At 48.3% G+C, this 23,851-nt stretch overlaps 1 protein-coding gene across 3 annotated transcripts in view; it reads left to right on the top strand.

The window, feature by feature from the left end:
• Positions 1 to 23,851, top strand: part of SPOCK1 (SPARC (osteonectin), cwcv and kazal like domains proteoglycan 1) — a 400,415-nt gene that overhangs the window by 337,583 nt on the left and 38,981 nt on the right. The window lies entirely within an intron of this gene.

The raw sequence follows: 23,851 nt of genomic DNA on the forward strand, positions 1-23,851 counted from the left end.
TACTTTTTTTCTCTTTTTTTTGCATATCCCTCTCATTTTTCGTACACATACTGCAACTTTGTAAGCTTTGCTGCTCCAAGATTGAGGTTGTATTCTACGTGATGTTTGCATTCTTTCATGTATCATAGATGCGTCTTAAGTGCAGAAGATTCATCTGGGTTCCCATGTAGCACTGGTTATCTGTGCACCTCCCTCCCTCGCTCCCTAGCCTTAGCCAGCCAGCCAGCTGTACGTTGCCTTGAACACCAAATCTAAGGAAGTAGTGACTACTCTGTCGTGGCCAGCCCTGAGCACATCCAGCTGAGCATGTCCAAGATGTAACTCCCAGTGTCCTCTCCAGTACTCTGCTCCCGCCACAGTACTTGCTGTCTTCATTCATGCCAACCTGTGTTGCCTTCTGACAGAGTTGGAAGACTCTGGGTCTCCTAGGTCTCAGATGCTCCATTGCCAAGTCACACCGGCTCTGCTCCTCAGGGTACAGCCAATTTCATTATCTTCCTACCACTTGGAATGGAACTACCCTAGAGGTCCAAGGCTTTCCCTTAGGAACTTCGTAAACCCTACATTGTTACTTTTAACATGGTAGAACTGAGTCTGTAAAACATCAGGTCATATGACCTCCTGTCCAAGACATGTCAATGGTTTCTCATCTTGTTAAGACTGAAAGTGGAAGGCATTTCAACCAAATCTGGCTGCCTGAACCGTCTCTGTCCCTGTCTTGTGCTCTGCTGCCCCCTTGCTAACACCGATCCCGGTACTGGCTTCTCCCCCGGAGCCCTGTCACTCACTGTTGGCATGGCTTTCTCCAACCACCTGTTTAAACCTTGGCGTGAATGTCCATTTTTCAGGAAGTCTTTTCGGTGCTCCCTATCCCCACCTCCTTTCTACCTTGTTCTCCATATCATTCCTCACCTGCTTGTGCCTTGGTTTGCTTCTCTGTGTTGTCTGTGTTGCTGAATCAGAGTGGAAATTACAGAAAGCTTTCACATCTGGATTCTCAGTTTGTAATCGGGGGCCGAATGCATCCACCTCAGTCTTTTAAAGGAGCACCCGTTTTAGATGTGATCCGTGATTTATAATGCCTAATAGAATAAACAAATGATTCATCATGGCATGAGGCAAACCTGTATGATGTTTACTGTAGGAATTGTGGTATGTACTTTATACTTAGATTTAATTTTCTAGCAACTGGCCTGTTGCTAATGGGCACACTTGATATTGGGATCCGTTCACTGACAGAGGAGGGGTTTGGAGACTTTTTTTGATTTTGTGCCCATACCATCATGTGAGACTGCGTGCTTGATCTAAATTGAGTGCCTAGGGAAAGGAGAGGCTGCCTTTGAGAAAGCTGAAAATATGTACCCCACTCAGATGCGTGTCTAACTACACATATTAAACTAGATTTTACCACACTGTAGGTACTCACAAAATGTCACCCTTTACTGGTATCAGAGTTCCTGCTCGCAGACTCTTTCCAAGGTGAGACATTCGGGATCCTCGCCCATTGTCTCCCGTTCTTTATGCAGGCTCGCTTAGCTCTGTGCAGTTGATCGCGGCACTGGCACGGGTTCATTGTTCACCACCACATCATGCTCTCCTGATAGCCCCCCATTTCCGACATAGCCCTTGGAGATAAGAATTCATTTATAATCTGTCCTGGAGTTTGACTGTTCTTCCATTGCCCTGCTATCTATTGTGGAAAGAAAAGACAGCGTTATATTAAAAAAAAAAAAGTAAATTGAAATTATAATCGGATGAAAGCAAGTGCTACCACCCCCATAGAGCAGAGCAGGCTGATTAGGAAAATGCAGATAGAATCCTTTCCTGGGTCTGAGGGTTACCGTGGGGGGTCTGGCCATTGGCAGAGTCGGGGGCACAGGAGAGTCCAGCTCAGATTTCACAAATGTAGTTGTGCTGGCAGCAGCAGTGTCATCATCATTACCATCATCACCACCACAACTCTGAGTGTCAAAACCCAGTGTGGGAATTTGACGTGAAGGAGGCAAGAATATTACTTTAACTTTTCCACTTAGGAAATAGGTGCTGATTGCAGACAAAATGCAGAATATGTAATAGTTGATTATTTAGTGATAGATACCTGACCAATAGAATCAGAACAGCTTAAGGGAAGTTCTGTTGGTTGGGGGACGAAATAATATCAGGACAGAGGAGACCATGATGGGGAGTGGTCTGCGGATGTGTAAATCTCACTTTCCAGTTTCCCAGCTATGCCATAGCACCATGAGAGAGGACTGACTTTTCAGGTTCTGTTTATTTCTTCTTCTTTCATTTGAAAGGTGCAGAAACAGTGTACCGGGGCACGCGAGATCTTACATCTCTGCTGTTTCACTGCCGGAATGCCCACAACAGGCAGGCATTCCGGGTAAGGCCAGAGTAGGCCGAGAAAACACCAGGGGCAGAGAACCCTGTATGTGTTTCCCGTGTTTCCCGTGTTGGTGACAGGGATCCAGGTACCTGAGCTCTCATCGGCTGGGTCCCAGCGTGCACACTGACAGGATGCTGGATCCGAAGCACAAGAGCTGGGACTCAATCCTGAGCACTCCAGTCCGGGCTGCTGCATCGTAAACAGCAGTTTAACTATTGTACCATATACCTCCTCACATAGAAGGGCCTTGTAAAGAAAAAAACCCATGCCTCTGTTGACTAGCGCCCTGAGGGTCCCAGAAGGTCAGCTGCAGGTACCTGTATCCTGTCACCTTGGTGAAGACAGTATAGGTTCATGTTGATGTCCTTGGCTTGGTCCAACCTTGAATCTAAGTGACCCATCATTAGGTCCTATTTGGAAGTGAGGTTGAGACTAACAGCCAAGTCTTCTGTCCCCACCATCCCCAAAAGAGATGTGAGCATAGCCCTCAGCTGCAGAAATTAAAGAAGGAGCCCTGATCTTATGAAAGCCGACTTGGGATCTGAACGTCGAAGACGAGCAGATTAGTACCGAGCAAGGCTGTGATCGGAATTCTGGGCATGCAGCAGTGCACGGGGCTAAGAGATGAAAATGACTGACAAAATATTACCCAACTTTTCAAAAGCCCTTTTGCTGTGGATTACTGATGCCATGGAACTGCCACCCTGCAAGGCATGGCTGAGCTCAGTCCCTCCCTCTGTACCTCTCCAAATCCCAGATCTTAAAGAAAGTCTTCCTAAGTCAGGTTCATCAGCTGGGAATTCCCTGAGCTCCAGGTCAGTAGCTTAGACAGAACAACACATTCTCCAACATTCTTGCCCGTTCTACATCCATGTTCTAATGTCTGGCCATTCCTGGCCCATTGCTTCAGGGTGGTGTCTTGCCACTCTCCCCAGCCACCAGGACACAGCATCTATACTACCCAGGGGGTCCCCCATCCCTATATTGCTGGGTGACTGCTCTGGGGGGTCCCCTCACCTGCCAGGCTCCTGCCCGTGATTCAAACCCGCCAAGCTGGTAGTCTCCAGCCACAGTTCTCTCCATGATGAGGTTATTTGCTACTGAGTATGCCATGTGCTGCCCAGTGTTTGGCACAAGCCAGGCTGTGTTTGCCATTTCTTGGAGTACATGAATGCAGGGCATGGATGCCATCTTGCTGTACTTGACACACCTGAGCTTCTGGGGCCTCCATACTTTCTGGAAGTTGGTTTTCATCAATGAATGGCATACCTAGGTTTAATAGGTGGACTGGGCAGTTTGAGTATGCCCTTCTCTGGCCTCCGTGGGCATGGCCCTTGTGGGGCTGGCCTCAGCACCATCGTGGTGGTGTTATTTGAGTTGGGAACAGTTGTCATCCTCCAAACTGGCCTTCAGCTGGTCTGCTCCTCCTTGCCACCATGGCTTGGCTAAAGGGTTGAAGATGAAACAGGAAGCAGATACTTTAGCCTTGAGAACAGAAATGGGGCTTTTGGAGCATTCTGTCGAGCATTTCATGGAGCTCCATTGAGAACGCAGAGACTTCTGGACACTGGAAGAGTTTGTTCTCATTTGGGTTAAGAGCTTGTAACTAAGAATGATGCATAGGTCTGTGCTGAGAGATAGATTAAAATCTGGTTACTGCTGGGCCCTGAAGGACATGTGCCCATTTAGGAAAAACACAGGGGAACTCGGAGAACACTGTTCTGTGACTCTGCGTGCCTTGCTTCTGAAGAACTCTACATTCCAATTAAAAATTAAAGCTGCTTAAAAGCTGTGTTTTCCCCCTGTAGCCGGGAGCAGTTGGTAATGAGTAATGGATTTTCATTCATCATTCATCCATGCAGCATCTACCCAGCGTCTGTTCCGTGTCCTGTTCCCGTGCTGTCTGTCCTTTGGGGGGGTAACGGGGACTCCCAACACCGTGCTGCTAACATGTCTGTACATGGAGCGCTCCTGGGTCCTGTGATAACACACACTAGAGCTGAGCTGTTTGCCATCTCTTGGTGGATCTGAGTTTGTGAATCCAGACCTCGTAAGGTGTTTTACACACTATTAGTAGTTTGATGTTAGTTTGACCTGTCATCTCTGATCAGACTCCACTTTATGTGGTTGAGACATGGGAACTAACTCAGCAGGCAACAGTTGGCATTCTGGACACTCTGATGCCCTGGCACTGTACGGCCCCTCTCCTGGGACCTCCTTGAGAACAGAGGCTGTGCCTGATTTGTCTCTGCATCCCTCCCCTAGGGTCATTTGAATGAATGGATATAGCAAAATATAATTACTAACTTGTAACATACCACTTACACGTTTTAAGATTGAGGCTAGATTTAGTTAATTTTTTCTTCCTGTTACCAGTTGTTTTTCCATTCGAGTGTGTGTGAAAGCTAGACTGCCGGAGGGAGGCACATACAGCATTTGCCAAATGCAGATACACAGTGAGAGAGAGAGAGATCTTTCATCTGCTGGCTTGCTCCCATGTAAATGGCTGAAGCAGTGAGGTCTGAGTCAGGCTGAGACCATGAGTCAGGAACACCATTTCATCTGCCACATGGCTGGCAGGGATGGCCTAAGGACCTGGGCCATCACCCAGCAGCTTCCCAGGAGCACTGGCAGGGAGCTGGCTTGGAAATGGAGAAGCCGGGACGTGAACTGTTGGGCATCCCACATGGGGCGTCACCTCTTGTGCCACAGCAGCAGCTCCTGTTACCAGTTATTCATTGTTACACAGGGCATAGACCAACTGACCTTGACTGACTACATGGCCTCTGATTCCAGTCGGTACCAACATCTCTGGGTTGCTTTTCCCACTCACTTCCTATGATAACCACAGCTTCACCCTTTCATGCCCTTTGTACCTGGCCTCTCACCTCCTGGCCCGTGGGCAGCTAAGGGAGAAAGGGTACTTGAGTGTTCAGCACACATTCGTTCTTGTGTTTTCCATGCCTGTTCTTCGCCAGATACCCACGTACGTTTAACTGTGTCGCTTCAAGTTTGGGAAGAATTCACAAAGGACCTTTGTTTCAGGGTTTGCTCTTCACGTTTCTGTGATGAAACGCGGGGCGGGGCAGCTCTCTGTGCTGGAACACACATGGTAGGGCATCTGGGTAGCTGTGGAAGCGAAATCCAGCCCAGGGCATACGAGCTGCATGGCTTTGGGCAAATGAATTAAACTTCTGCAAGCGAAGTTTATACCTTCCTAAGAACAAAGAGAGACATCTCTCTTGAGAGGTTGTTATGAGAATGAAATGATTTCAGTGAGATAATTGCCAAAATAGCTGTTTGGAAAAGGGGCTCAGTGAATACTGATTTTTCTTCTTTCTGGAACACGCATGTTGGCAGGTACACACACACATCCACACCCATGTGGGCATATGTATGTGCACCCAGGTACCCACACGGGCACATACTAACCTGCATCTGCTCTCTGTGCAGCTTAGGACTGGGCTGCCTTAGCAGAGACCTCGGACCCAGCCTTGGCAACAGGTCAGTGTCACTGTTGACTTTCTACTCCATACCTATTCACTGCCTGGCTTGCTTTCAGGAAGGAGATGTTGAGCAACATTTTTTGTTTCCAGTGTCTTCCAGCAGAGGGTGTGGCTCTGAGAATTAAATCTAGCCCAGAAAGTGCAAGTAAAGACTTCAGGGGATTTCTTTTTTTAAAAATATATGTATGTATATATGCGAGGGAGAAATGAAAAACTGCTCCTATGGCTCAACCTCTGAGTGCCCCACAACAGTGAGGGTTGTGCTGTGTGAGGGTCAACATCAGGAGCTGGAACAAAATCCAGGTTTCCTTTGTGGGTGACAGAAATCCAAACACATCACCTCCTGCCTTGTTCGCTGAGCTGAAAGTCCAGCCTCTCCGATGTGGGGCATGCCGGGTGCCTCCCGCGGAGCTCTCTGAGGGAGCCTTTGCTTTCATGATGAGCAAGGACAGGGCCACCTGTGCTTCAGTCCTAGCAGAGCTGGGGTGAGTGGAACTGAAGCAACCACGAGACGTCAGTGCTGAGGGGCAAGCCTAGCCCCCCACGACAGCGGAGAAGTTCACAGGGAGCCTGGGTCCCCAGTGGCACCGACAAGTGGCAGAACCGAGAGTGTGACTGCTTCGCTCCTAGGTCATGTCATAAAGGAAAGCCCATGACCCTTTGCTGCTGTTGATTAAGCTTCCTGTTATTTGCGGCTGAATACCCTTTTCCAGTTGGCATAGGACACCCTGTGTTTAAAGACCATCCAGAGGTAAACAATATAGCTGTGAGGTGGGGAGACCTAGAGGAGTCAGGGACAATGGCGTCTTGGTACCCAGGGAATGAAGAGACGTTAAGTTGGCCTCAGGAAGAGGACCCAGCATGCCGATGGATGCTGAGTGTCCTGGCAACATGGGGTTTGTTTTGTGTCCAGTGGTCCTCACTCCTTGTGAAGATCATGGACAGAGAACAGCAGTGAGAAACCAGAGAGACTGCTCAGACTTGTGAGTGAAGCTTGTAGAGTCACCTACCGGGAAGCTCCAGGAGACTCGAGCAGGATTAAACCAGCACGCAGAGCATGTGTGAGTACTACAGGTTTGTTCCAGATCGTTCCAAAACCCCGGAAACAGATAAAGGAATAAAATTTTAAGATTACCCAGTCTCCCAAACTGAATATAATTATACACTATCTTAATATCTTTATTAGCTTGATAATACTTCATAATATTCCCATAACATCAATTTATTCTTTTAAAACTTGATTTCTAATGGCTGCGTAGTGTTTGATTGTGTAAATGTACTGCAGTTTTTATAAGTAGCTCTCTATTATTGAACATCTCACTCCTCCAATTTTTCATTATTATAAACTGATTTTATGAACATTGCTGTGTATTAATTTTGCATACATTTTAATCACTTTTACAGGATACATTCTTAGCAGAATTTCTGGGTTAAAAAAAAAAGGCATGCACATTGTAAGTCTTTTGTTGTAAACCAGCAGAACTTATTCCAGAGTAGATGTGCTACAAGCCATGTGTGAAAATGCCTGGTTTTGTCATGTCAGGATTGTCGTCATTGGGGGATGCTATTATTTCTAAAAGAAATTTTCTGCATTGTGGGTTACATCTAAAGTTAGGACTCGGTTCACCAGGCTGCAATAGGCCTTCCAGTGCTCCAGAAACGGGGGGTTAAGCAAGAGCGCTTACTTCATTTTCAAGTAGAGTATGTCAAATGATAGGCAGTGCAGGGGTGCTCTGGGGCAACACTGATCATCAGGGACCCCGGCTCCGGGTGTCAGTGTCATGTTGTTCTGAAGAGTCGGCCTCCTGGTGCACAGTGGCTGCTGGAGTGGTGGATGTAGAAAATTAAATAGCCAAGGAAAGTGTCTTCCTACCCTCCCTCCCTGCAAGTGTTCATCTGTGAATTGGCATGCGGTGCCCGCCTCATTCCAAATCCAGTCTGTATCTGCTCATGGGGAACTCTTGTTGAAGGCTTGGTCCCCAGGGTGGTGCCTTTGGGAGGATGTGGAAGCTTTAGAGAGTGGGGCCTAGCGTGAGGACTTTGAGGTCACAGGGGAAGGAGTGGGGTGACTGTTCTACAACCCCTGTGCGTTCTCACAGAAGGGACTTTGCCAAGGAGCAAGCCAGGCCACACCGAGCTCTCCTTAGCTTCCTCAACGTTCTGTTGGAGACGCGGTCCTCATCCCACCCACACTCCTGCCAGAATGGGATGCCAGCTGCTGTTACTCCCCAGAAGTCAGCTCATCGTGCCCACTTCTACCCCCAGTCGTGGACTGTGAACCTCCCAAACTGTGAGCCTGGTACACCACTTTTTCTTTCAAAAAGCTAGCGCCTTGTTACACTTGCAGATTTTTGGTTTTCTTCTTCTTTCTTCTTCTTTGACTATCCCACAGGTGTATGTGTGCGCAGACAGCCCCTATCATTCTTCTGGAATATTCTCTGTGCTTTGGTTTAGGGTGCCGATCTGTTTATCAGCAGTTTATAAAGTGATTCCTTTTATATAAGGGCTATGGTACCTGTATATAGGCTTCATTTAAAAATATATACATGTGCATACATGTATTTAAGGTCTACAACATATTCCTATAGGATTCACATATATAAGAAAGTGGTTGCTATCATCGTGTCCCCACCCCAACTTTGATGACAGCAGCAGCTGGCTGTGCGCACGGTGGAATCTGACTAGCTGTGGTGTCCGTGTGATGAATTACACATTCAGACTGGCTCATCCTCGGTGCCTAATGTGTCATTATGCTTTCGCAGTGGCTCTTTTTTTTTTTTCTATTCTTTTCCTTTGAGTTTCTGCCTTTGATGTAAGCCTAGAAATTTCTCCCCCAATCTGAGGTCACATAAAAATTTCACCTATTTTCATTCTGTCTTTACCTGATTCAAATTCTTCATGCTTAGTACATTAAGCTGGTGTATCTGAGCAGGAAAAAGATAGTTTATTCTGGGAACCAGGACTAAAACTTTGCTTGAACAATACTCACCCTCACCCTGTCTGGTAGAACCTGTTCTGTATCCTCTGCCATTGCACTTCATGTTTTAGGAAGTTATGTTCATGAGCGCATCAGGGGTTGGGACCTGTAATTAGAAAAATACAGTTTAAATGAGGCAAACATCGTCCAAGACACCATGATCCCTAGTCTGTCAAATGACCATTACTGACTCGTTCATCTTGGCATCTAACAGGTTATGCTTTTCATCTGCGTAGTTGCTGACTATTCCTGCCTATTCATTTTCTCAGATGATATTCAAGACCATTTTGGAAAGTTCTAGGCAGGTCAATTCCAGTTGGATTGGCAGAGTTTTGAGTAGGAGGGATGGCTCTACAGTTTAGCTATCCTGTCGACTCACAGCAGATGGACACACAGAGGGTAGTGCATCTTCCTCCGAGGAGGATTCCTCAGGCAAAGGCCATGCTTTGCTGCCCTGGCCCTGTCGTGTCCCACGGCAGCTGTGACCGGTCGGTTGATGCTTGCCATTGCTTTTGGTGCATGAGCTGTGCTTTCCATGTATGTCCAAGTGATTCTTCCATTCAAGTACAAAGTCTCAATGTTGATGGTATTTTAGTTTGTCATTTTGGGTATTTTTTTTCACCTGCAGATGATAGCTGTTTCTTTATTCTTTTTATTTATTATTTTTAAATTAAATTTATTTTATTATTTTATGATAAAGTTTCATAGGCTCTGGTATTTCCTCTCCCGCTCCCCAAACCTCCACCATCCCACTGATTTCCCCTATATCATTATGATAGTATAGTCCTTCATAAACAGTCAAAAGTCCATCATTGTGCTATTTAAGTGTATCCTGACATTGTAGTTATAGAAGTGGCAGACAGTCCAGCATCCTATTTCCAAGATATATAACAGATTTATATAACAGTTTCATTGGGAGTTCATCTTTGATTTAGAAGTAGAGATGCACACTGCAGTGTATTTTCACATCTGGATATGATAGTCTCTATTACACAGTTACCACGTATCCCTTTAAATGAACTTTGTAAGAAACAGCTCTGTGTATGGGTGACTCACACTTGCTCGACATCTTCTATCCTATGTGTGTTTCCGGGGATGCACCGTGAGAGCCCTGGGTCACAGGTACCATTGCCTCCCTTGGAGAGATGAGAGAATGAATATTTTGACACTCACATTGCTCTGAGTCACATTATTGGTACATGGCTAGGTCAGGACTGGGGCTTCAGAGTACTCAGGGAGGGGTCTCCAGAAGGTTCCATGAAAGCACTTGTAAAGAAAAGATATGCGTGGATTCCAAGCAAGTTTACCCTGAAAGAAGTTTACCTTTAATTCCAGTCACTCTTGAACTTTTCAAGTACTCTTGTGTGTATAGTATGTGTCTCCTTTGTATCTTCATGCTGTCGCTGACACTTTGAGGATGAATTGGTTAAACATGCTGTTTCATTATCACACCCGTATCATGGTGATTTTAACTTTTCTAGGAGCGAAATGGGAAGGGGGCTTGAGGGCCTTGGCCCGGCTTGGCCCCCATGACTGGTGTGGTACACTCTGCAGGCATCACTCACTGGCGGACTGTGTTCACTTCCTTGGTTTGATCCATTCTTGGTCTACAGAAATAATTTGTAATTCTTGTGCATGGGAAATTTGTCTGTTTCCCCTCACTTTGTTATTCAGTTGCACATTAACATAAATATGGACTAGTGCGTGTCTATTTTATATTTAAGGCTATAGCCTAATACTGCTTTTCTTATTTTTAAAGACTTATTTTTATCTGAAAGGCAGATTTTACAAAGAGAAACAGAAGATAGAGGGAGAGAGGGTCTTCAGTCCACTGGTTCACTCCCCAAATGGCCGTACTGGTCAGAGCTGAGCCAATCCAAAGCTGGGGGCCAGGAGCTCCTTCCTGGTCTCCCAGGTGGATGCAGGTCCCAAGGATGGGAGCCATCCTCCATTGCTCTCTAAGGTTATAAGGAGAGAGCTGGATGATTGGAAGTAAAACAGCTGGGACTAGAACCAGTGGCCATATGCGATGCTAGTGCCACAGGGCAGACGATTCGCCTGATGTGCCACCGCACTGTTCCCCCAACCCAGTACCATTTTTTAAATGTGTGTCTATTTTCACTGATTAGAGGGGAGGAATGACTGAGATCTATTGGCCTTGCATCCTGTGGGTCATTCCATATGAATGGAATCCTGTGGGTTCCAGGATGAAGTCAGGAGCCTGGAACTCCACCTTAACTCCTGCACGGGTGGCAGGAGTCCAAGCACTGAAGCCAGGATAAGTTAGCAGGAAGCTGGAAGGGAAACAGAGTAGCCAGGACCTAAGCCAGTACTCCAGGCAAGCTGTCCAAGTTCTAAACACCAATGCAACTCTGCACCGCAGTGCCTCAGGCCCACCGTTAACTATTGAATTATTGAATCCAGTACCAGTTTTGTTGATTGCTGGAAGCCCTTCCTGACCCTGGGTCCCTTTGTCATACTCTCATTGGCATTTTCCTATTTTACTTACTTTTGAACAGCTCATTGGTTTCTGGCACCACAAGATGCTTGATGCTTGACTTACGTATTCCTTATCCCTACACGGTATCTGCCACATCTCTAAGTAGACTGATGTTGGAAAGCAGGGTGAGCACTCACTGTTCCTGGAATGGGGGTGCTCCTCCTTGTGCTCTGTAATCTGGCAGAGCAAGGGAATGCATGTGTCCTAACAGATAGGCAAGGGATTCATAAATCTTACAGAAATTTGACATTTTGTGTTTAGATTCCATTTTCCATGAACTTAAAAAAGTAAAGATTGATTTATGCATTTATTTGAAAGATAGAGTAATAGAGAGACATGGAGAGATCTTCCATCCACTAGTTCACACCCTGATGGGCTTTAGTGCTAGAGATGGGGAAGGTGGCTCTGTCCCCCAAGGACTTGGGCCACTTGACACTGTTTCAAAGACACACTATCCAGAAGCTGGGTTGGAAGCAGAACATTCTGATAGCATGTGCTGTGCCATCCTTGTGGGGCTTCTTCCAGATCTCCCACCTGGGTTCAGGGTCCCAAGGCCTGAGGCTGCCCTCCACTGCTTTTCTAGGCCACAAACCAGTGCCCATACCGGATGCCAGTGCTTGAAGGTAGAGGATTGACCTGTTGGGCCATGACACCAGCCCCCTGGCATCAGTGTTTCAATTTGCATTTCCCTAAGGTCACATGCTGTTGGCATCTTTTCGCACAGGTGTTTTCCTTCTGACGTGGTAAGGTGTCCACGCTTGTAGATTGTGTGTGTTTTGCTGGGGGTGCATTCTGTGAGTGTTAGTGTCTTAGATGTGCGTCCTTTCCCGGTATGTGTAAGGCCATTGTTCCCTTCCAGGCTGTGGCTGTGTTTGGCTCTTCCCACTGTGGCCTTCACGGAGCAGAAGGTTGTAATTTTCCTGAATTCAACTTTTTGTCTTTCATGGGTTATAGTTTCAGTGCTGAAGTATAAAGTTTAGCACCAAACTCAGGATCACATACATCTCATCTGTGTCTTCTTCTAGTTGCTTATGACTTTGCAATTGACGCGTAGGCATATCATCCATTTAATGTTATTCTTCTGTGCAAGATCTCTAAGTTCATTTGTTTGCGTTTTGATAGCTGGTGTTCCAGCACCGCATATTGAAAAGATGATCCTTTCCATTGAATTGCCTTTATGTTTTAAAAGTCTCTTAACTGCGTGTAAATCCATGACACTCTTCTACTCTGTTGCACCAAGTTTGTTTTATTTTTCATCTCTCCCACTGGCTTCTTTATCATAACCTTGATATGAACCGAGAAATATTGTGATATGAGCCTTCCTATTTTGCCTTTTCTTATATTAAAAAAGAATAAGGTATTTTTTAAGGATTTGTGGATGTGGCTATTGTTTCAGTGCATTAAGCTTCTGGCTGGGACCCCCGACATCCTGAATTACAGTGCCTGGGTTCCAGTCCCAGCTGCTCTTCTGAACCAGTGTCTTGCTAATATACAAGCTAGAGGTCAGTAGATGATGACTCAAATATGTGGGTCCCTGCCACCCGTGGGGGAGACCTAGAAGGGCTTCCTGGCTCTGGATCCTGCGTGGCAACTATTACAGGCATTTGGGGAATGAAGCAGCAGGTAGAAGGTGTCTCTTCCCCCCGCCCCTTTTAATAAAAATGAATTTTTTTAAAAAGAAATCTTTAGTTTTCCTCCTTTTGTTTACCTAAGACAATCTGGAGTAATTTGGTGCTGGGCTAATACCTAGAAGGCCCTTGCTTTTTGTTTGATAGCTGTCTGGAAGGACAGTGGGGAAAGCTCCCTGCAACCCAGGCAGAGGGAGTCCACCAGAAGGCTGGACATGAATCCTGGGCCACTGGACCTCAGAATGTCATGTGAGGTGATAAACACTTGTGATTCCCAAAAGAATGCTGATTCCTAGTGCTAGTGATAAATATGTAAAGGTTTGGGGTAGCACTTAACTCCCCCAAATAAAATTTGGGGATAAAGTGGAGTTCCCTGGTTGGTGAGTACGGGAGCACAGGCCAGGCCACAGAGAGGCAAGAACTGTAGGTGATGGCACAGGTTCCATCAGGGCCCTAGCTGGTGCACAGCTACAATGGCCACTCCTGTGCTCTGATGTCACCTGGCAAGTGGGCAGTTGCCAGCTATCTCAGGAAAGCTCACCCCTCATGGGTTATGCAGGTCTTGCCTCCAGTCTCCCCTCGGGATGGCCTTGGTCCTGTACGCTTTCTGCAAGGCACCTGGGCGCTTTGTGGTAAGGTGCTAGCTGTCATGCCATGCTAGGGCAAGGAGACAAGTGCCTGGGGTGGATCGCTAGCAGATGGAGCTCCTCAGAACACATTAGAGCAGTGGTCCTCACACTCACGAAGTGCTGGCCAGCTGTTGACACCCCCTTTCCCACCTCTTTGGGTCACAAGGTGCCCCCACTTCAGCTGGCAGCCAGTCAGTGTCAACACTGCTCCTCACTCTAGGCTCAGTGCCCAGGCTCTGCTGGCACCACTGTGTGCACTGGGCAATGGCTGGATGTCACCAGGCCAGGGAAGCAAACGCAGAGGGAAGAAGAGACGTCCGAGTGAATGTGTGCCTGTGCCTGACAGCTGCGCGTGAACCTGCAGGGGAACGCTCCTGGAAGGCAGCCCGGCTGGCCCACACCAACAGCTGGTTTTGTTACACTTTGAAGTATGAGTGGGGAATGGATTGGGGGTGTTGGGTGAATGGCTGGCATGAGACAGAGGCTGCCAGCCAATGAGGATCCAGGCACGAGTCCCCCTGTAAATGCTCAGCTTTGCTTCAGGTGCCCGGGAGGATGCCCAGGACTTGCTTTGCTCTTTTCCTGCAGGTGTTGTCTTCCTGTATGGGGGGGATGACTTGGGAGACGCCGCCGGCAGCTGAGGGGTTGATGGGTTAAGCCATGCTTAGGAGCTTGGAGCCAGGGATATTCCTCCCTTTGGGTGCCCGTCAGCCAAGCCGTGCCTGGTGGTGTTGGTGTGGGCCTGTCTGTGGGGCTTGGGGAAGGGATATTGTAGGCTTGTTGGGGAGCTTGCGAGCTGGATTCCTGTCCTTCCAGTCGGGTGTTTTATGAAGCTCAGCACAAGGAGTGGGAACAGTGTTGAGGCGACATCTTATCAGAAGGGATATGGTTGGTGCTTGAGGTCCTGAAGGATCAGGGTTCATGGATGCTTTTGTCTGAAGAGGCCTTGGACTGCCATGTTCCCACAGGGCTTCCAGGGAAGGCTGAGGCTGCGGAGTGGGGGCAGAACCCTGCTGCTGCCTGTGTGCAGGCTGCCACTGTCCTCAGAAGCCCACCCGCCGCCTCACCGCTGAGCAGTCCTGTTCTGTTTGCATTTGTGGCTCTACTAGAAGAGCAGAATGAAATAGTGCAAGCAGAGCAATCAGGCGGGGGCCTGGCAGATCACCTCAGTGACATCACAGCCACCACCAGCCCCACCGCTGTCATCATCTGCATCGTATTAGTGACAGGAAGCTCCGCACAATGATAGCCCTGCCCTTTGCATGAGATCAGCTCACCAAAACCGTACCTGGTTCCTCCTGCTTGCAGAACACACACACACACACACACCACGTGCACTCAAACATTCTCACATACTCACACACTTGGATGCATGCACCTGTTTGGTTTCCACTATTGTCGAGCTTATACTTTCCAAGGATGGAAATTCATAAATGTTTTAACTTTCAATGATGTGAAATAAGCAGTGCCACTACTAGTTTTTAAGAAAACCGTAGTCATGGAAACCGTTTGATGAGAGACAGCCTTCACCCATAGGGTCTCTCTCTCCTGGGCTCACCTCTCCAAGAAATCTGTCACAAAGACCCTGTCTTGCTGAGAACAGGGGCAGTTCAAGAGAGTGGGAAGCCCCGGGAAGCCACTGCAGACTCCTTGCCACATCCTTGGCCTGTCTGCAACATAGCTCTCTGCTCTGCTGTCCCCTGCCTTCCTCCTCCTCAATCCCCCATTGCGCTCCTGCCTCCTTACCTCTGAAACTGCCTGATCAGTTGAGATGAAATCGAAACACAGAAGACTTGGGTGGGAGGAGGAAGAAAAGGGCGTTCGTGTCATTGTGACCTGCCCTGGGCCTGGCTCCGGGCATCCCAGTTCATCTGCTCTTTTCCTGCTTGAGGCCACCACCTTGTGTCCCAGAAGTCCCACAATTGGAGGGACAGAATGTTGGGGTGGGTGGGGAGGGAGTGCAGAAAAGGACAGAGCAATGCAACCACCGTGGGGTCTTCCTTGGCACTGAGTTTGGTGAACCTGCAGTGGGGCACTTGGCCACCAGCTTCAGCAGTCTTACCCACTGTGCCAGAAGGAGAGAGGAGGAGTTCCATAGCATTTCTTTGCACAGCTTCCCCGGGGTTGGGTGTTGGAGGGAGGCCCTTCAGCCCCGTGTACCCCATAACGAGCCCCCAGGAAAGGTAGCTGCATACCGCCGGCAGGAACATGCATGCCAGCGCAAGTGCTAGAAAGTCCTGCTCCTGTAATGCCTGTTTCCCAAAGGCAGTTTTCTGTTCTTGGACAAATCTGATGTGGCCTCTGCCACAGTCTCCTGTGTATGCTGCTGCCAGCTCCCCTCCTGTGTTAACAAGGGTGTGGGAATGAGAGCGGCACCCCTGCTCAGTTGCTCACCTCTGGTGCCGGTACCAGGTTACTGGAATCTTTTTCTCTCTTGTATCTTGCAAAGAAACTCTGTCAAAGGGCTGGGTCCACCCTCGATTCCTCTGCCCATGAGGCAGTATTTGTTGCTGATCTGCTCCTTGCTGGCCTTGGTGGGAGAGAACAGTTAAGGAATGTCTTAATAGTGGCCAATGGAGATGTGAGGCAGTGTTCAGTATAGCAGCTGCCATTACCGTAACACAGACATTGAACACCTGCTACGTGACAGGTTCTAAGTGCTGGACCCACCAATGAAGAAAGCAGAGAGGGTTACTGCCATGCAGCTGGCACTCCGGAGTGGCGTTGGTCTCTCTGGATTGTGCAGTATTTCCAGGCTGTACTTACACATAGGTGGAGTGCAAAGGACCAAGGATTCGGCTTTCATGTGCCTCCTGGCCTGCAGTGCCCACTCCCATAGTCAGCTGTGGTCCATGAGGCCTTGATGTGGATCCCTGGTACCTGAACCTTACTCCTGGACAGATGTGGACTCCTATCTTTGCCTCGTAGCTGGGGGAGAAGGGTGCCACGCAGGCAGCTATAGCTGGGATGGGTCTGAAGTCAGCTGTATTCTTCATTGTCTCACACAAAAGGGAACATGGTTTCTAACGCTTCCTCTCAGAGCCTGAGCACCTGCTGGTTCTAGCTGCTGCCTCTCGCCCAAGGCACCAGGCTGGAAATCTCAAAGGTAAGTCACTCCTGGCTGGGGAGATGTAGGGTGCATGATGGGACTCCTTGTTGCTCACTGTGTCTGTCACTGCCTCGCCTCTCCACTTGCTGACGAAATCAACAGCATTTTAAGCGTCTTGCTAAGTAAGTGTTGGTGAAGTGGGTCCCTTAGGGGCTTAGTCTTAGGGGTAGTGCTGAGGGCAGCTGAGCCATTGTGCCGGAGCGGACAAACCTTGCAGTTTGGCTGCCTGGGCAGTGGAGCCAGCATGCTGGTGAAGGCTGTTTATCTACCCTCCCGTTTATTCTGTGCTAAGCTGATACACTGCCCCATCCTCAAAGAACTCTCTGTAGAAAGCAAATGGCGGGGCGCCTTGGCTGTGCCATGCGTGGCAGCACGCAGGGAAGCAGGGAGAGCCCTGGCAGATGCGATCATGAGGGAGCCAGCTTCCCAGGCTTGAGATTTCCTGCCCGTGGGCTCCCAGGCTTTTGATTGTTTTGCCCCTGTACTACCTTGCACAAACTTTCTCAAAGGGGTGGGAGCAGGTGCTAAGAAGCAGCAACCATGGCCCTGGTGTGATGATGCTGTTAGCTGCACTATCCCTTGCTCTTTCTCCTCTTCCACACAGAGGGTGAGAAGAAAGGAATCACAGTGCAGAGCAGCACTAATTTGGCCTGATTTAAATTCAGGTGCTAGCTTGCGGCAGGCCTTGTGCTTGCCAGGCACTGAGCCCGAGGAGCCACTATGGCTTCTTTCTGAGATAGGGCAGCCACATTTGCCCCAGAAGCCACCAGGGTCTCTTCCCACCTTCCCACCTCTCCAGAGCTGGACTGGGCTACTCCTGGAGCTCTCTAGACCACCTGCACGTGCCTCTTTGCACTTTGCGGTTCTCCCCCTGGGTGAGCTGTGTCCACTGGAAAGGATGGCTGCTGTAGCTGCCAGCCATGCCCAGTGCCAGAGCTGCAGTGCCCTTGGTCCTGTCATCACCAGCTGGCAGCTCTAGGGACCAGATCCCTTTATAACCATCATGCAGTGAGCCACTGCCCTGACATCCCACAAGCCTAGGAGTCCTTTCTAGATCTGTTTCCTCTTAGCCTTGTGTCTGGGAAAACACCTCTCAGAGCCAGCCTTAGTTCTCTGAGCGGTGAAACAGATACGGTGATCCCACTCAGCCCCTGGGCGTGCTGCACAGCCATGGACAATGCTCGTGGCCTGTTCCCACTAGATCTTGGGATACAGTCAGGCTGTGCTGTTGCCACCCTCCCTCGCTGCTCTCAGCACAGTGGGGGCCCGTGCCGTTCCCCTGCCAGTGCTGATGCCCGGGGCCACCATGAAGGGCTGTAGCCCCTGGCTCGCTGCAGAGGTGCTAGGAAGAGCAGCTGAACATGGCTTGCAGGGTGGGTCCCTGGGAATGAGGGGAGGATGCCAGGCAGGAAGGGGCAGCCCCCTACATGTCGGGGGAGGTGGAAGTTCATTCTCCAAGAGCAGCTAACCAGAACGTAAGGAAAGATCACAGGTTTGCGAGGGACATGGGTGGGCCACATGTACCCAGGTCCAAACTCAAGCAAATTTGGGCTACTGCTGGACACCAGTGACCAGCTCGGGTCCTATGGAGTGGTACCTGAGGCTGTCCCTGGCTTCCCCCTGTCCCAGCATTGCTGCATTGCCCGCTGGACTGCAATACTCTGGGCTCGGAGGCTGCTGTCTATGGTGGTCATTGGCTTCACCCCTGCCTTGCCTGGACCTTCAGTGCCTTGGCCACGTGCTGCCAACCCCATAACGCTTCAGCTGGTAGACTCCTTCCTGCCTGGCTACTCCACAGTGGCAAAGGATGCACTGTGTCTCACAGGCTCCTGGTGCCCACAGGCCCTTCTCAGGAACTGTGAAAGGAATTCCTGCACCCTGTGAACCTCTACCCTGCAATTTTGGTTGCTTGCCCTGGCTTACTGCCCTTCTAGAACACTTCTTAACCCTCAACTTCCATGCTCATGGCTTGGCACCCTTCAGCCCTCTTCTCCCCTTCCCTCCATTGCAGCTCCCCCTGCTAGCTCTCTCCAGGACTGCTCGGTGGAGATGAATGCAGACAGCCTCACCCTCGGGTGGCTCCTGAGCTGGTCTCCCCTTCCAAGGCTGCCTCAGGGTACTGTCGTGTCCTACATCAGACAGGCCCACCACGTCACCTCTGACATGACATTCCGCTTTGCACTCCCCGATGCTCTCAGCTGCCCCCACAGAAGCCACTGCCTGCGCTCATCGCCTAGTTTCTCCTCATACTGCCCTGCACCCACCTGCACATTCACCTTTTAACCACAACTGACAGGATGCAGGTGCTTCACTGTTGGCAGAATCATGTTCACAAGTTCATTGTCCCCTGGACCTGGAAGCACTCTTGCTTCTGCTTCATCGACCCACAAAGTTACCAGATTGAATCCCTGCTCTAGAGTGATGTAGTACGGTATTGTTTTGCTAGGTAGGGCTCTTTGTCATTGCTTAGAGCTGCTCAGAAAACATGCACTCTGCTTTGTTTCCTGCGCTGTTCAGAAGTGTTGAAGGGTTTGGACAATGTGAAGCAAGTATGAAAAAATGTTCTTCATGGCACTTGTGTGTGGCATAGAATGTTAAACTGCCATCTGCAGTGCTGGTCTCCCACATCAGAGCACCAGTTCAAGTCCTAGCTGCTCCACTTCAAATCCAGCTCCCTGTTAGTAAGCCTGGGAAAGCAGTAGGGAGATGGTGTGAGTGCTTGGCCACCGCCACCCACTTGGGAGGCCCAGAGAGAGTTATGGGCTCCTGGCTGCTGCCCAGACTAGTCCCAGCCACTGCAGCCATTTAGGGAGTGAACCAACAGATGGAAATTGACACCTCTCCCTCTCTTTCCCCTCACGCTCTCTCCCCTCATTTCTGGGTGTCACTTTGCCTTTCAACTAAACAAAGGAGAAAGGTGGTCTTGGGGACAGGAGACTCTAAGGACGTGAACTGATCCATTCCTGCTCCCCTCCAGCCGTTCAGCCACAGTCTAGGCCTGAGCTCTGCGTAGTTGCTAGCCATCATGTCCACCAGCGTCTTCCTTCTGACTGCATGGTTGTGATGAAGAGTTGATCTGGGGAAAGCAGAGGCTCTCAGTACTGGGTTCTCACACGCATGCCCCCCCTTAGGGCGATGTCTCCCTCTAGAAGGAGAAAGAGGATCTTCTCATTACTGGCTGTCCCTCCGAGGAGGGTCTGAGTGCTTGAGGATAGAATTGGTTTGAAATGAAACTCAAAGCACAGTCCATTGGTGCATCATTATGCCATGTACAATTTACGAAGAACAATGTGCTGTCGTAATTCTGGTGGAAATGCTTACAAAACAAAACTCTTCATTTCTGTACATATTGTAATTTTTGTAATACTCTTTGGGAAGAATTAGAATGAAAAACATACCATGGCTGTGAGGTTTTCCTGTTGGGGAATATGTATGTCTAGAGAAATAGCATAATTACTTTTTTTTTTAAGTCACTTTAGGCTGACTCTGGGATGTTCCGCAAGAGAACCACTGGGTTTTGGAAAGTGACTTTGATGAAAGATTTAGCTTTGATATAATTAATTTTGCTCTTGAAATGAGAGATCTGGGTGTACAGCCCAGGTCTGGTTTTTTTTTTGTTTGTTTGTTTGTAAGTAGAAAGCATTGGTCAAATCACTGCTTCTGTTGCCAGTTCAGGGCTGCTGTGAGGAATAAGGAGGGGTAGGAAGTGTGAGAGACTACCATCACCTGTGTGAAATATACACTGCTTTCTAAATAAAACAACATAGTGCTAATTGAACTCTTGGGAAATACTAATAATCCTGAACACAGAGAGGACAAGACAGAACAAACACAGGAAATAGGAATTTTTTAATGCAGCGGTAAAGATCTTATAAGTAGGCAGTGCTTTGAAATCTGCGCCCTCACACCCCCCGACACACTTTAAAATACATTGTACTCTTGTCCATATCACTTTGTTGACGCTTTGGATTCCCAGATTGACTCCCAGATACCTACAACAGGCAAAATCTGGGAGCCTGGAACTCAGTCCGGTTATCCCACATGGGTAGAAGGGACCCAGGTGCTTGAGCCATCACCTACGGTTTCCCAGAGAGTGCCATAGCGGGGCACTGGCTCAGAAGCAGGGCTAGGATTCAAACCCAGATGCTTTGATATGTTCCAAGTAGTCTCAACTGCTGTGCCAAATTCCCACTTATTTATCTATTTGATAGAATAAATGGTTAAAATGAATCTACAGGTCAAAGATATACTTAACTTTCAGTGTTTTCATCCATCCAGTCTGCTAATGTATCTCCAAAGAACTGTGTGCCAGCTCATAATCTCGCATGGCAGTCTTTTGCAAACTTCCTTTCCAATCCTGAGAATTGTTTTAAAGCTTTTATTAGTATTCTGTATTTGGCAGGAATGAAATCATATTTGATGTTGTGTCATTTTGATTACTAGTTAGGTAGGACATTTTTTCCTTACTCACTCGGCAGGTTACCAGTCTTGGCTAAGTTGTTGCTTGGGTTCCTTGTTTGTAGAGCTGTGTTAAACAGCTCTGTTGTTGTGTTGAAAAGAAGAATGGTTATTAATGGTTTATCAAGCTACAGTGAGTTATCTTGAAGTAGTTCATTGTACTGGTCATGAGACCCAAAATAAACCTTTGTGAAATAAATGCTAGATGATTAAATAATACAGTAGTTGAATGATTATAGGACCAAGAACTAGTGGCTGTTATTCCCAAATGACAAGGCCATTGTTGTATCCATCATTTTACCCAGTGTGGTTTTTTGGTGCTACAAGGCATGTCATAGGCTTTGGTTCCTGATCTTAAGAATTTTAACCTAACAGTTGGAGTTTTTCAGAAAATATAGCAAAATAAGTAAGTTTGAAAATATTTAACAATTTATTAGAGATTGCCTACTGTGTGCCAAACAGAGCCCCTATTCTCCAGCACGTAATAACGGGCTTAGCAACATAAATAATAGATGTCCAATAGATGTTCAAATGAATGAATACATCATTTATTATAAATAAAATATAGATAGACCTACCAACCAAGCCCATTCAGTCTGTTGCTTCCTCTTGTTCCTTATGAAATGCTGTGGAGGCACTGGGCCCTTACATTCATCCCAGCAACTGGGGTTGATTCTGTTGAACCCAGGCCTAGCTTACATTTTAATGTGGTTGGGTCAGAGTTCTCTTCCTTTTCTTACATACCAGGTGGGTCCTAGGGACCGTACCCTGCACCAGCAACCCTGTTCTTCATGATGAAGGTGCCAGGGTGTAGGGCAGCAGGGCATTTTCTACCAAGTTGTACGGCAACACCTCAAACATTTCTGTTCCTTCTATTGGCAAGCCTGGTGAGATACCACTGATCCTCCACTTCAAATCAGGGTTCAACAACAAGTGAACAGTCAATCGTAACTTTTTTAGTAAATGGACACAACTTAGCGCTTACAGAAATTCTCTCTCTCTGACAGGTCAGCAGCAAAATGTAATTTAAATTACTTCTTACCCTCTACTGCATGCTCATTCTGTGCTCACGTTTCCAGAGTAGCAGTGCTTACACTGTTGGGCTTTGCTGCTCAAAGAGCCGCGATTTATTTGTCATTTGTGGTGCTGCCTGGCACCCAGATTTCAGAGTGATGCTGCTTTGTTACAGAATGACCTAATCAGAGGCACAATCCATTTGGTATATTTCTAACCACATCTACAGACTTCCAGAAATAGCAGAGGATCCCAGAGTTATGGTTAGCAAGCTGACACTTGCTCGTTAGATCCAATGTCGCCACATAGCCTGCTGGGATTCAGCGATTTTGCCTGCCTGTGTTTGCCTTGTGCCTCAGGAATGCTTCTCGCTAAGGATATTTGGTGTATTTGAGGGCAGCATAATCTTTTAAAAGAGCAAACCAGCTCCTTTCCCCACTGTTCCTGTAAAAAGAAAGGGTGGAAGGACAGGGATGGCCAAGAACTGGCATTTTCCCTGCCATGTGATATTGGGGTGTGGGCACTAGCGGGCAGCGCCCTGCAGAGGGAAGGTGCCTTCTGCCAGCACCTTTCCCCTGTCAGCTCAGTGTGGCTCCCACTGTCCAGATGCTTCCCCTTACTCCTCCCTCTGTATAAGCCACACTGTTCTTGTCGGTTCTCTTGGAGCCCGTTTTGTGTTTGTGGCAGATTTTGAAAGGATAGCAATACTTAGTCTGTCACACCCTGCCTTCAGTCTGTCCCTGGTGGCTGTCCAACTACAGCGACTGGCGCTGTTTAAAGCATGGCACTGCAGAGGTGTATAGGCCCCTGGCCAAATTCCAGCTTCTGCTCTCTGATGGCGGGCTGGCTGGAAGTAAAGCTAGCCTTCAGGCTTTTGTTGAAGTCTACCTTTTTAAAAGTTCAGTTATTTTTTTTTTTATTTAGTTGAAAGTATGACACAGAAGGAGAGGTTGAGGAGAGAGAACCCCTTCCATGTGCTGGTCGCTCCTCAGATTCCTGGAATAGCCACGTCTGAGCCAGGCCAAATCTAGGAACCCTAAAATCCATCCAGGTCTCCCTGCACGAGTGACAGAACCCAAGGACTTGAGCCACCCTCTGCTGCCTCCCAGGCTACACATTAACAGGACGTTGGATGGGAAGTGGAGGTGGGATTGAATCCCAGGCCTGTGATACACAGGCGTCACAGGCAGCAGTTTAACCAGTGCGCCACAGTGACTGCCAATGCAATGTTTCATTCCGAAAATAAGCCTCTTCCCCCAGTCCCTAACATCACAAACACGTGCTCCCCTAAACGCCTACTGTGCACCAGCTAAGTCCTGAGCACTGTGTATGTCAGCTCACTCTATTGCATTTTCATGATATTTCCAGGATATGGATGCTACTATCCATTCTGTTGAAGGGAAGGAGTGAAGGCCCAGAGGACACAAAAGGCTGCCCAAATTCAGACGGCTGGGGAAAAGCAGAGCCAGGATTTGAACTCAGACATCTGGGCTGCAGGCTCTGCCCTCTTGGCCGCTGTGCTGTGCTGCTGCCCCTCTGGTTTGTTTGGCTCCACTCACAATTTTTAAGGAATGAGGAGTGCCGGAGTCCAGCTCCAGCTGAGTTCAGAACTCGCGAAGGGTGCGTGGATGAGGCGCAAAGAGG

This window comes from Ochotona curzoniae, unplaced genomic scaffold (assembly GCF_017591425.1).
Source record: "Ochotona curzoniae isolate NIBS_2020 unplaced genomic scaffold, NIBS_Ocur_1.0 contig_1, whole genome shotgun sequence".
Taxonomy (NCBI): domain Eukaryota; kingdom Metazoa; phylum Chordata; class Mammalia; order Lagomorpha; family Ochotonidae; genus Ochotona; species Ochotona curzoniae.